The sequence below is a fragment of the Petaurus breviceps genome, unplaced genomic scaffold (assembly GCF_028583685.1).
Source record: "Petaurus breviceps papuanus isolate PSGF00001 unplaced genomic scaffold, PetGlider_PUasm1.0 176, whole genome shotgun sequence".
In the NCBI taxonomy this organism is placed as follows: Eukaryota; Metazoa; Chordata; class Mammalia; order Diprotodontia; family Petauridae; genus Petaurus; species Petaurus breviceps.
In genome coordinates this window covers 23,453,256-23,470,809 of record NW_027185771.1, presented here as the reverse complement: position 1 = coordinate 23,470,809, position 17,554 = coordinate 23,453,256, and the positions used below count along the sequence as shown (strand labels likewise).

At 36.0% G+C, this 17,554-nt stretch overlaps 1 pseudogene; it reads left to right on the top strand.

Moving 5' to 3' along the window:
• LOC138159534 (prohibitin-2 pseudogene) overlaps positions 1–15,154 on the top strand; it is a 42,141-nt pseudogene extending 26,987 nt beyond the window's left edge.
• The last annotated feature ends 2,400 nt before the right edge of the window (positions 15,155–17,554 follow it).

The window sequence follows — 17,554 nt, the reverse complement described above, 5'->3', positions numbered from 1 at the left end:
TGTGTGTGTGTGTGTGTGTGTGTGTGTGTGTGTGTGTGTGGTTAAAGGTTAAATATTTTCCCTTGCCTTATCAGTGAAGTTCATTTATATCCTTCCTTATCTTGTCACCACCAGGGGGATACTCATTCTCCCAAGATATATTGTTTCTTTCAGTTTCGTACTGATTTCTGTGTTAAAGTTGGAGAATCCTCTGAGTCTCTTGTTCAACAAGATATCCAACACCTGTTAAATTCAAAGTCGTACAGATGATTCTCATTACAGGCAAAGCAACAGCTGCATGTGTATTCCTCATTATTTGTTTAGGAAGCTTAAGGAAACTTCCTATTGCCTTTGAACCAAATTAATTTCAGGTATTTTGGCTAAACATTGTAGGGTTAGAGTGTATTTCCCTACTTTGTCTGTTATTGATAAGGATCTGAATTCTTTCTTTGTTGTACCACACAAAGACAAGGCGAAGGAAAAATTCTCACTCATAGACTATGCTGCTAAGATCTCAATCTGTCCTCATTCTTAGTTCTCCTTTGACTCTTTGCAATGGAGCTTTCTATTATATTGAAACAAATGCATCAGGAGGTTACTTCCAGAATGTGAGAGTAAAAGGGTTGACAGAGTATTGTTAGGTGACTCAGTGGATAGACTGTCAAACCTTGAGTAAAGAAGACTTGTATTCAAATCTGATCTTGGACATTTACTAACATTGTGACCCTGAGCAAATCACTTTATGATTCTTTGCCTCATTTTCTTCATTTGTAAAATGGAAAATACTCCCAAAGTTTTTGTGAAGATTAAATGAGATAATAATTGTAAAATACTTGGCATGAATGATATCTATTAAGTACTTTATAAATGTTGACTATTATTATAAGAATGCAGAATATCAGAGCTGGTAGGAATCTTGGAACATAGAATGTGAGAGCTTGAGGTAATCTGAAAATATAGAATGGTAAAAGTAGATGTGATTTTATAGGTAATTTGGGCCTAAACCCTCATTTTACAAATGAGAACTAGAGAAGGAGATGAACTTACCCAAGGTCATATAGTTGGTATATGATAGATTTACTAAAGTTTGTAGTATATCTGGTAACAAAGCATACCTAGGTAAGGTAAATGTCTATAAGAACATTTTATCATTGAAAGAATTTGTCTCAAGGTTTAAACACTAAGCATACAATTTCAATGTCCTGCTTTTGCTCCACTCTCCCCTCCCCATATCCTTCATCTACTTTAGATCCTACATTTATATCTCATGTCTAAAACTTTCTATTTACTTACATAAAGCTGAATTTTACTTCAGGTCCACTTTTTTTTTCTAATGTAGGGTCCTTCGTTTTATGAATTGTTGGTTGACTTTTTTTTTATTCTTATAAAAATTATTATCCTGATAGCAATGGCGTCTGTGTTCTAATGAGGAAAACATAATTTGAGTGAATGAATGAATGAATGAACACTCATGAATCAATCACTTGCTATCGGTCAAGGACTGCATTAAATATTGGGAAAGAAAATACAAAGGCAAAAATAGTTCCTGTTCTCAAGGAGCTTATTCATAATACGTCAAATATACAGTCTTTTTTTTTTTTTTTGGAGGGTGGAAGGTGAGGCAATTGGGGCTAAGTGGCTTGCCCAAAGTCACACAGGTAGTAAGTGTATCAAGTGTCTGAGGCCTCATTTGAACTCAGGTACTCCTGACTCCAGGACTGGTGTTCTATTCACTGAACAACCTAGCTGCCCCAAAAATATCTTGTCTAATTGGATATTATTCCCCTTCATGCGTTTTATGTTCCATTCAACCTGAACTACTATTCAACTTGACAAGTCATTTTCTGTTTCTGTTCATTCAGGCAAGCTAATCCTCAAACCTGAGATAATAATAATTAATAATAAATAATAATAATAACCAAAATTTATATAACACATAGTATGTGCCAGACACTTTACAATGATTATCTTTAATCCTCACAACATTATGAGAGGTAGGTGCTTTTATTATCCCCATTTTACAGAAAAAGAAACTAAGGCAAACAAAAGTTAAGTAACTTATCTAGAGTCACACAACTAAGTGTCTGAGACTTTATTTGAACTTAGATCTTCAGGACTTGAGGTCCAGTGCCACTACTACACCTAGTTATCTATAGAGAATCTTTTCATTTGTGCCCCTTCTAATCTCTATGTTTCTTTAAGATTCAGTATGAATTGATAATGATTTATTTCCTTCCTCACACTATATCCCATTTGCTTATATTTGTACATGATGTAGTATTTCCACTAGAATGCTTGCTCCAAGAAGGCAGGTGATGTTTTGTTTGTCTCAGCACCCATGACACCTACCAAAGTGCTTTGTCTAGAGTACATATTTAAAAGATGTTTATTCTTTAAATTGAATTAAGGTGACATTTATACATCATTTTTAGATTTCTACACACTTTAATCATCAAATCATATTGTACAAATATAAAAATCACATGTTAAGAAAATTAGGCCCAGAGAAAGTTGATGAATATGCTGCTGAAAAGAATCTATGTCTTATAACAGGATGTCTTTTACTTTTCCTTACTACACTACAAGACCTTTCTAAAACTAATTGTACCAAAACTACTAAAATAAACAAGTACATAAATAAATAAATAAAACAAAAACCCTTAATGCTAAATTTACTGTCCCCAGATATCACTATTCACCTTGTAGGGTCAATTTACCTAAAATTGCATTTGGATATACGAAAGAAAAAGGAAGAAAAAAAGAAAAAAAGGAAAGGGAGAAAAATAAGAGAAAGGACAAAAAGAGAAAAAAAACCCTCAAATTATTAGCCCCACAAATTTCTTTGAAAACATAAAGAATAGGTATCATTCTTCCTTTGGCCTCCATCCCTAGGAATTCCATTTTCTCACCAGTTCTTTCCATCTGGCAGGCTAATACCCAACTCACATTCTCTTTACTTTTTCATTTTTTTCCTAAATACTTTACAATTATATGTAAAAAAAAAACAATCATTCAAAAAAATCTTTTCTAAATTCTGTCCCTCCTACCCACTCCATTCCCCTATTTGAGGAGGAAAGCAATTTGATATCAATTATATCTATGAAGTCATAAAAATATATATTTCAATATTAGTCATATTGCAAAATAAAACCCAAACAAAAATAAAACTAGAAAAATAAAGATAAAGCAAATATGTTTCAATCTGTATTCAGAGTTTATCAGTCCTCTTTCTGGAGGGGGATGGCATTTTTCAACATAGGTACTTTGGAATTATTTTATATCAAAATCTTGGTCAGACTAAGTCAGGAGTGGAGAATTTTCAGCTTTGAGGTCACATGTGGTCCTCTAGGTCCTCAACTGAGGCTCTTTGAATAAATCCAAACTTCAGAGAACAGATTTCTCTGTGTGTGTGTATACATATATATATATATATATATATATATATATATATGAATAATAGACTCAGGTATATAATATATATACAAATATGTATGTGTATATGTAAATACACACAAATGTCATATGTTTCCTTTCAATTATAAAGCATTTATTTTTCTCCATTCTACATTCTCCCCACTCATTGAAATATAAAAAGAAAGAAAGGTTATTTTTCTTGCCATCTCAGTGGGTGAGGAAGGAGAAGGGGGAGGGAAAGAATTTGGAAATGAAAATCAAACTGAATATTAAAAAAAGAGACAGAATCCTTATATCATGTAACCATAGTCAAGCAAGAACAAATGAACAAATACTTAATTTTCAACATTCACAAATGCATGTCTCATTTGGCATGTAGACCCATTATCTTTTAGGATGGGATAGGTAATAGTCTTCATTAATCCTCTGGAATTGAATTGTAGATGATCATTTTGTTGACCAGAGATTTTAGGTTTTCTTAATTGCTCATTTTTTTCAATAGTGATATTAAAATAGACATTGTTGTCCTATTCCTGCTCATTCTATTCTTCATTAGTTCATAAAAGTCTTCTTAGGTCTCTCAAATCATTCTTTTTTTTTCTTACAACACATTATTTTATTACCTTCATAATTTGCTCAAGTATTCCCTATATGATGGACATCATACTTTTATCTCTGTGTCTGTAAAAAAAGAAAGGGGAAAGGAAGAAGTATTTACTAAGTATGTACAATATGCCAGACTCTGTGCTAACCAAAGTTCAAATATTTTCCTATTTGATTATCACATCAACTCTGTGAGGTAAAACCTATTTTATCCTCATTTTTTACTTGAAGAAACTGAATAGAATTGGAAAGAAATGATCTGCCCAGGGTCACAGAACTGGAGGCTCACTGTATTTTTCTCTCAGTTCTTCCTTGCTCCAGTGCTCTAACCACAGTGTCACCTAGCTTTTATAAATATTATTGTACGAACTATAATTTATAAATATTTTTGCACATAATCATTTCCAATTTCTTTGATTTTTTTGTTTCCTTTTTACAGTATATAATAAGAGTAAATACTGGCTTAAATGTCATGTGTACTGCAGTAAATGTTTGTGGCATAATTCCAAATTACTTTCCATAATGTGGGAATGGATAAATTGTTCAAGCATGTTTTCTCATAGTCCTCCACCATTTGTCATTTTATTTCATTTGTTTCCAGTCAGGTGGTCATAAGTTATAGTTATGATCTCAGAGTTGCTTTCATTTCCATTTCTATAATCGTAATTTTTATCTTTTTTTGTTTTAAATTTATTTTAAATTCAAGTACAAAATAAGAAAGGAAGGAAAAAAAAACCATTGTCATGGACACAACAAAACATAAGAAACAATTCAATATAAAACAAAATTTTTCTATTTCAAGAAAGCCTATATACTACAGATTGTTTTCAAAGATGTCCAGCTTTTCTTTGCTTCCTTGTAGGTTTTCTTTTTTGCTTCTGCTGCGCAGTTTTTACTTTATCCCCCCTTCCTCCAAAGAAAGATGCCATTTAACTTTATATATATATGAAAATTATACATGGATATCTATAAACATACACATACATAAACATACACCCATATATATAAAAGCCATATTATGCTTATTTCTATTTGTCATCTATTTCTCTAAAGGTGGATATCATATTTTTTCATAAGTCCAAGTCATTCCATCTTTTTTTCTAAATCCACCAGCTCATCATTTCCTACATCACAGCAATATTCCAAGCTTATCACATTCTTTCTGAGAGATTGTCTATGAAAGATTTTACCTCCCTAATTTTTTGCATTTCCTGCATTCTTGACTGTTAGCTCTATTTATACAAGAAAATTTTCATTTAAAATAATAAAAATTATCCATTTTGCACTTCAACAATGCTCTGACCTTTGAATATGGTTTAAGGTACATCTATTTTCCCCTGGTTTCTTTGAAGTTCCTGACCTTTTGTTCTTCTGAATGACCCCCCCACCCAATTCAGTAAGATAATTTTCCAGTGGATTGCCATTGTAATGCCATTACATAAATAAATTAGGTTAAACTGTCATTTTTTTTTTATTATGTTGGCTTTATCTACCCACAAACAATAAATACTACTTCAATTATTTAGGTCTAATTTTATTTGTATAAAAATGTTTTATATTTATATCTGTATAGTTGCAGTGTCTGTATTGGCAGGTATACTCTCCCATATTTTAAAATGTCTAGTTATTTTAAATGCTCTAAAGCAATTTTGAATAATATGACTGATTCATAGTGTAGTTTCCCTATTTTTGTTTTTTGATTTAATCTATTTTACCTTTAACTTTGTCTGAAATCATGATGACTGCCCCTACTTTTTTTTTATATAATAAATTATACTCCTGACATTTATTTTATATTTGTGTGACTTTCATTTTTATAGACTTTTTGGAAAGCAACTCAATGTTGAATTCAAATTTTTAATTTGCTATCAGTTTCCATTTTATGGATAAATTCATCACATTCACATTCTAAGCTATAATTACTTGTATATTTTCAATCTTCTGATTTTTCCTCACTGTCGTCACCCTATTCCTATCCCTCCACACTTCTCTGCTTTACCTTTATCTGCCACTTTGCCCTCCTATTCTTTAAAATATACACCCCACCAAGAATTCCTCTCTTATTCTCTTCCCCCACTCTATTCACATGTTCCCTTATTTCTTTCTGAATATAGAAGATATTTATAACCTATATATACATATATATATATATATATATATGTTGTTCTCTTTTTAACCTATTTCTGATGAGAGTAACGTTTCAGCACTACTCATCCTCCCTCCTATTAGTGTCTTCTGTATCAATTTTTCCTTTATTGCCTCATTTGTGTAAGATGATTGCTCCTTTTTATCTCTCTACACAATGTTATTCTTTTGAGAATCACCACATCATACTCAGTTCAACCTAAATCTTTCTTCTAAACTACTCAAATAGAAATTACAGTCATAATAGAAGCAATAATATTGTCATATGTAAGTAAATGGTTTGACCTTATTGAGTTCCTCATAATTGGTCCTTGAGGTTTACTTTATATTTCTCCAGCAGGCTATTTGTCAATTTTACTCTTAAGTTCTACTGTTTTGTTTTGTTTTTTTTGTCACAGATACCTGAAAGTATTTCAGGTGATTAAATGTCCATTTTTTTTCCATGCAGGATTATACTTAACTTGGCTGGATAAGTTATCTTTGGTTATAACCCAAGGTCTTTAGTTCTATGAAATATAGTATTTTAAGGCCTATGATCCTTCAACTTTATAGTTGCTAGGTATTGTGTATTCGTTATTGTAACCCCATGATGATTTTTTTTTCTTGTTGCTTCCAATATCTTCTCCTTACCCTAGGATCTTTCAAACTTGTCTATGATATTCCTGTAAGTTTTCCTCCTGGGATCTCTCTCAGGTGGTGATAAGTGGATTTTTTCTATGTCTGCTTTGCCTTCCTTTTCTAGAACTTTAAGGCAAATTTCCTTGATATTTTCTTCTATTATTGTATCAAGATTCTTTTTTTTTAATCATAATTTTCAGGCAGTCTGACTATTCTTATAGTATTTCTTCTCAATCTGTTCTCCAGATCAGTTGTTTTTCTGATAAGATGTTTCATGTTTTTTTTCTTTTTTTCTTTTTCTGCTTTTATTTATTCTTTGTGTCTTTGAACATTATTAGCTTCCCTTTGCCCAATTCTAGTTTTCAGGAATTATTTGCTTCCTTAAGTGTTTGGTTCTCTATTTCAAGTGGTTTGACTTTCTTTTTACAATTTTCTTGATGTTCATGGATTGTTCTCATTTTTTTTCCTATTTTTTCCTCAATCTCCTTTATTTGATTTTTAAAATCCTTTATAAGCTCTTCTAAGAATGTGTGTGCATGTGTGTGGGGAGGGAAGGGGGGGTGCATGCATGCATGCACTTGGGCTCATTTGACATTTCTCATTGAAAAAGGAGTCACTCTTTAGCTCCATTAACTTCCTCTGAGTATGAATCCAGATTTTCTCTATCTCCACAGTAGTGATCTATGGTTAGAGTCTTTCTCCTTTGCTTGCTCATTGTAATTTTTATTTATTTATATTTTACTTTTATAAAATACTATTTTATTTTCACCCTTATTTAGGAAAGGGGAAAAAAAAGAACTGTTTCATTATGGTATTCATATAAATGCCACAAACCAAAGCTTTGATATTGATTTTGACATTTAAATTGAAAAAAAGAGAAAAAAAACATCAAAATACTGATTGGTTATTGATAGCTAAAGGTAAAAGTAAATCCAGAGCAACAGATTTATTTTTAGACATACAGCACTTTAAATAGAAATAGCAATTGGTAACACATTCTTGAATCTTCACCTCACAATGATATAAACAGGGGTATTTAGTGATTGTACAGGTTTATTACTGCTTTAAGAGGCTTTCTTACTCTCAGTGAAGAATACAACATGGCACACACAAAAATAAACTCTCTATTATTAATACTAAAATACTAGCATATACACAGTTGAGCCTTACCTACTGCAAGCCTATATGGACTATACACAAACAGGAGGGCTTTAGGTGACTCATTTGGATTTTGATCCACTGGATAAGAATGTCATCCCTCCTTGGTAACCGAGCTAAATTCCATGGGAGCTGTGATAGATACTGAACCATATTAATGGACTGCAAAGAAATCATAAAATAGAACAATTAAGCCTAAAAACCAACCCAACAGTCTGTTAATTTGGAAAAAAAATAAATGCAACCTTCTTCTTCAGTCCAAGTTGGGGAAAGTTGTCTTTTTCTAAGTGTGTGGACTCATGTTACTCGATGATGAAGTCAAGGTTGCTGGATTGGATTCCGTGGGATCACAACAAGACCGGGGTTAGGCCACAGTCAGGTTAAGGTTAAGAAGCTTCTACTACCTGCCTCAACTCTTCAAACAATGGGGCAAGTTCCTTTTCTAGGCTGACAATCAGTTCCATATTTGCATTGCTGCTTGCTATGAAACTCACCACCAATGGTAACCAATTACATTGGACTACTTGGTATGTGTTATAGTAGGAAATGATAGATTTGTTTTTTGAAAGTCTAAGTTTGCTGCCCTGGTCTGTTGCAAGTGCAAAAGTAGACAGGAAACCAGTTTTTAATGCATGCTCTGCAGCATTATCTTATTACATATATATATATATTATAATATATATTATATATTATTAATATATATAATATATTTATTATATATTTGATGACAGGCACTCCATTCCTATCTGAGACTACAATGGCATGAAGACCTTCAATACTTGGGAACTTTTTGTAGAGAAATCTCTTCAAATAATCTGCTGTGATGAGCCCTTCCCCTGTGGGGATGCTTTCCACACATGGCTCAAGCTGCCAAGGTCACTACTCTCCTGGCCCCCAGGTAGCTCCTTCTGCTTCAACTGCTTCCTCTTGAACCTGTGGTCATGTGATTCTATTTTTTTTTTTTTGCAGTCATTAGTATGATCAGGTTCTAGTCTAGGTATGGGGAGTAATGCCCCAAGCTTCAAATCTTTTGATGTCTGTCCCAGGGCTCAAACTTGGGGTCTCTTCTCCACTACCATGCCACAGCTAGGCCCCTGCTCAAATGGTCCTGCAAGTGATCTTGTTCCCCGAGATCCCTCCAGTGACTGCAAACTACATTTGTCTTCTCCTCCATGGAACTGAAAGCAGGGACTCTACTCTCCTGCATTGCTTACAGCCAGCAGAGTCCCTGCCCCTCTGCTACTGCATTCACCAAGTGTGTCCTATTTCCCTCACCCTGTCTCCACATTCCAGCATTAGTGAAATCATCACAACTGTGCTTTGCATTGCTTGACAATGGAAGGTCCTTCAATCTTCTACTAAACCTTCAGACCCTAACACTGTCCCTGAGACAAAAGTTTCTAAGGCTGAGGCTGCCTCCCAAACCCAGGTGGGGCCCAAGACTTGTGTTTGTTAATACTGCAGACTCAGCCCACAAGTGTTTGCACTTCACTCAGGCTGAAACTTGCCCTAGAGGTCAGGTCTTTTCTGGGTTCCTCTTAGGTTGTAGAAAAACAACTGCTTTACCCAAACTTTTGTTTATTTCCACTGCTCTACATTACCACTGAGGCAATGTTCTGTTTGTTTTTTCCTGTGTTGAAAATTCAGAGCCACATGTTTTCTGACATACCCAGAATCCTCTCTAATTTGTAACATTAAAAAAAAAAAACTTCTTATACCTATGGAGAGCTTGGTGATTCTCTAACCTGAGAATGACCTATACAAATATTTTTATCACTTGTCATTTGGGAAATGGCTCTTCTTTGTAAAAATTTGAATATGTTCCTTATACAACTTGTAGATGAGAGCTTTACCCAAGAAATATGGGGCACATATATTTGCATATTGCTGACTATATTTTGTATATGCTGTATATATATATGCATATATGTCTGCATTTGTACATGAACATATATATATAGTTATATATGTACTTATTACAAGTTAATGATTCCACTCCTAACTTTAATCTGTGTTGTTTTGTATAAAGTTGTTTTTTAATTCTATTTAATCAAAAAGTGCTTGCATTCTAGTGAAAGAAGACAATGATAAAAGGGAACTGAAAAAGGGAGAAGAGTGGGAATTTAACATATCTGTTCAGCTGCATGATAGCAAAGTTTGGAGAGTCAAGAGTGGAGAAGGATGAGGAATGAAGCACTTGCCTTGGCATGTCCCCAAAGTGGAGGCCTCAAAAATGAAAGACTGCTCACACAGGAGAGGAGGAATTTTCCAGGATAAACTTTTTTTTTAACTAACTTCTTTGGTTTATAGCATAAGTAAATGTGGTCCTAATATGGGAATTGTAAAATTTCTGTATTTGCTGTCAAAAGGGTCAGCGGTTTTCATCTTGAATAAACTATTCATTACCTTGGTAACCTTGGACAAATGATCTCTCTTCTGTAAGCCTCACTATCTTCAGATATAAAACTATATGATTATACTAGATGACTTTTTACCTTTCTTTTGTTTCTTATTCTATTATCAAAAGAACTTTAGGTATAAGTGCCTTGGCAGAAAACCAAAACTATGAAGTAATGAAGCTGAGATTCTAAACAGTCCTTCTGAGTTAAAATTTAGTGCCATTTCCAGTACACTATTTTTCCTTTTATACTTCTCTGAGTTCTCAGTTTCTCTATCTATGAAATGAAATTAATAATACATCCACTTCTTGTCTCTCATAGCTTCTGTGAAGATTAATAGGAAATTGAGTGTGTAAATGTTTGTATATTGTAAAGTGATATAAAAGTAACCCATAATAATGATGACAATGAGTCACTTAAATATCAGAAGAAAATTATGCTACATTTGGTGTCAACAACAGTACGCTCTTGAAAGAAAATATTTCTTTTTTAAATCCTTGGCAAATATTTCCTTCACTTTTTCTTTTATCAGTTGTTTAGTATGACTGTGTCTCTATTCATCTCTAGGAAGGCTGGTACCAGACAATATCACTTTATTTTCTGCAGGAGATGTTATGATGCTTAATAACTGAAATGATATAGCTTTCTACCTCAGATGGGAATTATTTCTTAAATTAAAAAGCTAAGGCGAGGAGTGATCAAAGTATTGCCCATGGAGAATCTCTGCATTGTGAATACAGATTATTCCTTGTTGAGTCAATTCTTAAATTGACAATACATTGACCCTTTCCAAGGTCAGTGAGTGATAGTGAAACAGTTACTAACACTGTTAATAGCAGAGCAATGGGCATTTGCTAACAATTAGGGAATCCTAAATTCTAAGCATCACGATTTAGGAGGGACAATGATAAACTGAAAAACCAGTACAGAGTAGCATGGATGGTGACAGATATATGGATGACACAATATATGAAGATCAAACAATCCATCAATAAACAAACATTTATTAGTGATGTAGATACAAAGAAAAAGTAAAAACAAAAGTTCTTGGCCTCAACGTTTTGTTTCTGCTGATTTAAAAAATCAACCAATGATGTTTTGAGGTTGAGGTAGAAGGGAGAGTATTCCAGATGTGGGAAAAATCCAGTGCAAAGTCATAGAGTTGGGAGATAGATTACAATGTGGGCAGAGAGGATAATAAATATGGCCAGAAATAAAAAGTACCTGAGGGAAAATAAATGTGTGTTTATGCATGCACACACATATAATACATATACATATATGTATCTGTTTGTATGTATATATACCAATATGTATGTATATGCATGCATACATACGTATGTATGTATATATATGCATATATATATACACACAAGTATCTAAACACATATATATCTTTAAAAACCAAATAGAAGAGTTTATGTTTTATTGTAAAAATAATAGGAAATCATTGAAGGTTATTGACAAGGGAAATGGATGGCATGATCATATCTACTCGCTAGCAAAACTTATTTTGTTGACCTCATGAAAGACAGATTGAAGTAAGGAGTAGTTCAAGGTAACTAGGCAAATTAGGAAGCTATCACAAAAGAAAACCTATACAATCCATTAATCAAGGGTGAGAGGTGACTTGTGACCTCAGGGTTATCTAGTGCACTACTTTATTGAACAAGAATAACTTTTCTAATATCATTTATACTTGGTCATTCAGGACTGTACTTGCACATCTCCAATAGTGAGAAACTTGCTGTTTAATGAGAACTTTCATTCTACTTTTGGATAGCTCTTGTAAACAGGAAGTTTTCCTTATGTTGTACCTCCTGGTATTCTGCTTCACTGTAATTTCTCACCAAATGTGGCTACTTTTTTGTCCCGCAAAGAAGAACAATAAATTTAATTCCTGTTCTATGTGACAACCCTTTAGACACATGGAGATAGTTTCTTGACTTCCCCCTTCTTTTCCCTCCAGTTCTCCAACCTACTATCTCTGACTTTTCATAGAATATCCCACATTTATGGAATGAATTCCTTGTTCCCCTTGAGCTCTCAACTCAAGTGCTACCTTTTACATGAACTTTTTCCTAATCCCCAAGCTGCTAGTGCTGTACTTCCTTAAAAGACCTCATGCTCATTTTGTAAATATTCTGATATACTCAAAAGGATTTGTGTTTTCTTCCCCTATTAGAATATAAACGTCTTGAGGTCAGGGACTATCTCATGTTTGCCTTTGTATTCCTAACATTTGACAGAGTGACTGATACATAGTAGGTACTTGATACATATTTTTAAAATTCATGCATCTACTCCAATTTTCTCCTTCTGCCGTTGGTAATAATGATTCCCAGACCGGTCATATAACTTATCAAATACTTTCTAATTTATAGATAATACAGACTAGATCTCAGGTCTCAAAATGACCTTTCCAAGTGTTCTCCTACACCATGTTTCCTCATCTATTCTAGAACCTGTCCACTAAAGAAATTTGGATATCTGAATTTCATTTAAACAAACAAACAAAAAATGTAAGTAGGAAACCATAGCTTCTTCCTTAGGAAATCAAAATTTAGGGGTTGCTAACAACACTTGTCCTTGATCAGGACAGAAACCAATGAACCTAGAATCTACTTAACAGTAATAATCATTAACATGGGAAGCAAACAAATGGTAAGCTTCCTCCCCAGTGCCCCAACCTGAGGCAATAGCTCCACTACCCTATGAGATTTTTTTCTTCCATTTGCATCCCATCCCCAAAAAGTGTGTCCTGTGACTCTGATTAACAAACATGTACTCAGTCACACAAATACACACACATACAAACATATTTCCTTTAAGTTAAAAAGATTTTACTATTGAACAATAACGATATCTTTATGTTTATTATTAGTCAATGACAATTCAGAAAACAGCTTTAGTCTCAAGATTATTGCTACTACTGTAGTTATGGTTGTTTATTTGTTGTTGGGGATCCTCTTTTTTATTTTTTTGCTTTTTTGGAGGGGGAAATGTCAGGCAATTATGGGATTAAGTGACTTGCCCAAGGTCATAAGGTTAGTTGTTAAGTGTCTGAGGCCAGATTTGAACTCAGGTCCACCTGACTTCAGGAATGGTGCTCTATTTACTGTGCCACCTAGCCACCCCATGGGGATGCTCTTCTTGTTCCCAGAACTGTACTTACATCAGCTTCAGCAATTTCTGATCCAGGATCTCCCTCTGCTACTACATATTTACAATCTCTCTGTAGTCTCAGAGTACAGGTTTTTAACTTGGGGACTATGAATTTAATTTTTTAAATAATTATTTTGATATAATTTGTTTCCTTTGTAATCCTATGCATTTTGCTTTATACATTTAAAGATCTTGTATGCTATTCCAACTCTGCACAGACACATTCACACACACGTGATTTTAAGAACTCTTGTCTTAGAAATTACCTTAGGGCCGGTGCCCTTTCTTTTGGGAGGAGCCGAGCAGGTAGCTGAGCTTCGTGTGAGGGGTGCGGAACCGGGAGAGGCAGCACTGGCCAGGGCCTGGGTCGGGGACTGCGGAAGGGCAAGGGGAGAAGCGGTCGGCATCCTGGACTAGTTTCCCCGCCTTCCCCGCCGCGGTGCCAGGGAGCAGACAAGGCCCAGAACCTGAAAGACTTTGCAGGGCGGCTGCCCGAGGGGCCCCGAGACACGGGAACAGCACTGAAGCTATTGCTTGGGCGTGGCCTACGGAGTCCGAGAGTCCCTGTTCACTGTGGAAGGTGGGCAAACAGCCATTTTCTTTAACCATTTTCTTTAATTGGGGGTGTACAGCAGGACACCATCCTCGCAGAAGGACTACATAATCTGGATCCCCTGGTTCCAGTACCCTATCATCTATGACATTCGTGCCCCGCCCTGCAAGATCTCTTCTCCCACAGGCTCCGAAGACCAGGTGGTGAACATCTCCCTTTGAGAGCTCTCGCGACCCAATGCCCTGGAGCTGCCCAGCGCGTACGTGCGCGTAGGGTTGGACTATGAGGACCTTGTGTTGCCCTCTATCGTCAACGAGGTGCTCAAAAGTGTGCTGGCCAAGTTTAATGGGTCACAGCTGATCACATAGCGGGCCCAGTGTCTTTGTTGATCCGGCGGGAGCTGACAGAGCGGGCCAAGAATTTCATCCTCATTCTGGACGATGTGGCCATCACAGAACTGACCTTCAGCAGAGAGTAACAGCTGCGGCGGAGGCCAAGCAAGTAGCCCAGCAGGAGGCCCAGAGGGCTCAGTTTCTGGTGGAAAAGGCAAAACAGGAGCAGCGGCAAAAATCGTCGAAGCTGAGGCTGCCAAGATGATCGGGGAAGCTCTGAGCAGGAACCCTGGCTACATCAGACTTCGGATGATCCGAGCTGCCCTAAACATCTCCAAAACCACCGCCACATCTCAGAACCGAATCTATCTCACAGCTGACAACCTTGTGCTGAACGTGCAGGATGAAAGCTTCACTCGAGGAAGTGAAAGCCTCATCAAGGCAAGAAATAGAGACGTCCTCCTCACGTCAAGAGAAAGCTGTTATCTTCCTCCGAGTTAGTCTTGGATGAGCCGGCACATGGGTCCACCTCCCTCACCCCACCATCATGTGACTTTCCTCCACCATCACATCTTCTCTTCCGCACTCGCTGGATGAACGAAGACTTACAGATGTTCCTTTCCCTAACCCCCACCCCATATTTTGCTGGAGGCCTGGGGTAGAAGGACTGTGTGATTTCTCAGTGATTTTCTCTCTAGCTGGTTTCCCTCCAAGACTAGGAGGAGATAACAGCTATCCCAGGAATTCTCAATAAATTTTTATTACTTAAGTGGAAAAAAAAAAAGAAATTCCCTTAGGCCTTGAAGATGACTGCCTTGAATAGTGTCAAACAACCAATATATGTCACATTTGAGTCCAAGTTTTCTGACTCTGACAGCCCCTCTACCTGCTCCCCCTCTTAAGAGTTCCTGAGAATATGCAAACACACGCTCACACAAGTGCATAAAATATACGCACACAAGATTACACATGATCTAGAAAACAACAGTTGGATTCATCAGCAGTCCCATTTTCTTACTTTATTGGCATTTTGATGATGCACCAATTACATTCCACCTAAAACTAGTCTAAGCTTTGTGTCAATTTTCCATGGAGACAGTTAAGAATCAAGAACAGTAGAGGGCGCTCTAACAACACACATTATAGCCTGCTATATTTCTTTTTCTGTAAGTGGACAACCTGTCTTGGGGCTGTAATGACAGAGCAGCCCCTCCTGAGAGCTTCCAAAGCTTGTGAGTAGCATATTTGAAACCCTCCATTGAGAGCCTCAAAAATATGTAATTGTAAATGTTCCTTCCCCTCCCATTCTATAGACCTGAAAAAAAAAAAAAAGGGATTTTATAACTTATATTGCATCACTTGCCTCCATCTTTCCATCCTTTTCCCAACCCCAAATTTGGACTCAGGGATGAATCTTCTCTCTCATCTCAAATGTCAAGCATAGATTCCAAAATCAATACCTAAGAATATTTGGTGCGACATGGTAAAATTTAATTTGTTTCTGTGATGAGAGAGGAGGACAAAATAACATCCTTCCCCCCCACACACACTTCTTCTTCAAGATCTCCTGTTCTCCGATCAATAGTTTATTTGATTTCCTGCTCTCAGAGTCTAGTTCTTAGTTGCCTCTGTTCCTAAAAATCCTGGCAGTACCATTTGCCTGTCTTCTCGCCTGCCTCTTTTAATCACCAAGCTTGCTGCTTGATGAGAGCGAGAGCTAGTAAGCTTCTTTGAACAGTCTCCTCCCCAAACTTCTTCACTGCCCCCCCCCCCCAAAAAAAAAAAACACCTTCCTCCTGAGGCCTGGTCCTGATGACAGGGAGAAATTCATGGCCACTGTTACTAATGACAACTAGCAGCAGCACAGGAGAGCGCCCCTGGCATTACTGACAAAGGTCAGCGGGCAAGCACAGGTCTCTCAGCTGTAGCTATAGCTGGTGCAGGTTTCCTTCATAAACCCAATTACTTATGTCTTGCGTGTCTTGAGAAATCTGTATGACTGTTAACTACAAGCTCTCACTGGAGTGTTGAGGATGTGGAGCTTCTCTTATGGTTGAGAAGGTATATTCATTTTTAAGATCCTATTTTCAGGTATTTAGAAGTTTTCTAAAAAAGAGAGAAAAATGTAGGGGAGGGTGGGTCTCATTAAAAAAAAACACTTGGACTTCTGAGGGCTTTTTCTCTGTGCTGACTTGCTTGGGAAAGACTAAAGACATCCTGCTTAGTCATACTGGAAACCCACTGAGTCAAAACAATTTTGTAATATTTTTGAGCCACAAAGGGCTATTGGGGCCTCTTGTAAAGGGACAGGAATCCCCTCTAAACCATTTCGTACACAAGGTGATCTAGTGCCTGCTTGAAGACTCCCAGTTCTGTCAAACTCATTGAGCTTAATGCAGGGTGACTTCATTCATATATTTAAAGAAATGAATTGTTGAAATGGCTGATGGGGGCATGTATTCCAACCCTTATAAGAAAAAGAACCCTCTTGACAAAATATCTAATAAGAGGTTATGAAATGTCCAGTAGATTGAAGAAGAGTCAAATTCAAGGCTGGAACTAGGTTAAAATGTAATTGGGAAATGTTTAGCAAAATAGACAAAATAACATAGATAACAATAATTTTCATTTTCTAAATTGATGTAGGACTCATGTGGATTAATTTTAATTTGAGCTTGATACTATTGTATTATAAGATATACAGTGAAGGAGAGAATCACTACTACTTTCCAAAGCAACTCATTCTATTGATGGGTAGTTTTGATTTTTAAGAAGTTGGTTTTTGTTTGTTTGTTTTTTTACTTTTTTCTTATATTGAACCAAAATCTGCTTGCTGTGATTTCCATCAATTATGCTCAACTGACCTTTTGGGATACAAGCAAAAGCAAGTCTAATCTGTCTTCCTTACAATACAACAGCCTTTTATCAGAGAACAAATATTAATCCTCTTCCTTCCATAAAATCCTGTCTTCTTCAGTGTGAATAACACCATCAGTCCTTCTCTTGTTGTCCTGGTGATAAAGGATGACCAGTTAGAGGTGTGTGTGTGTGTGTGTGTGTGTGTGTGTGTGTGGAGAGAGAGAGAGAGAGAGAGAGAGAGAGAGAGAGAGAGAGAGAGAGTTTCCTTTTAGAAAATCAGATACTTAGGTCCCTTGATTTAGTTATAACACACTGTCTTCAGTGTACTC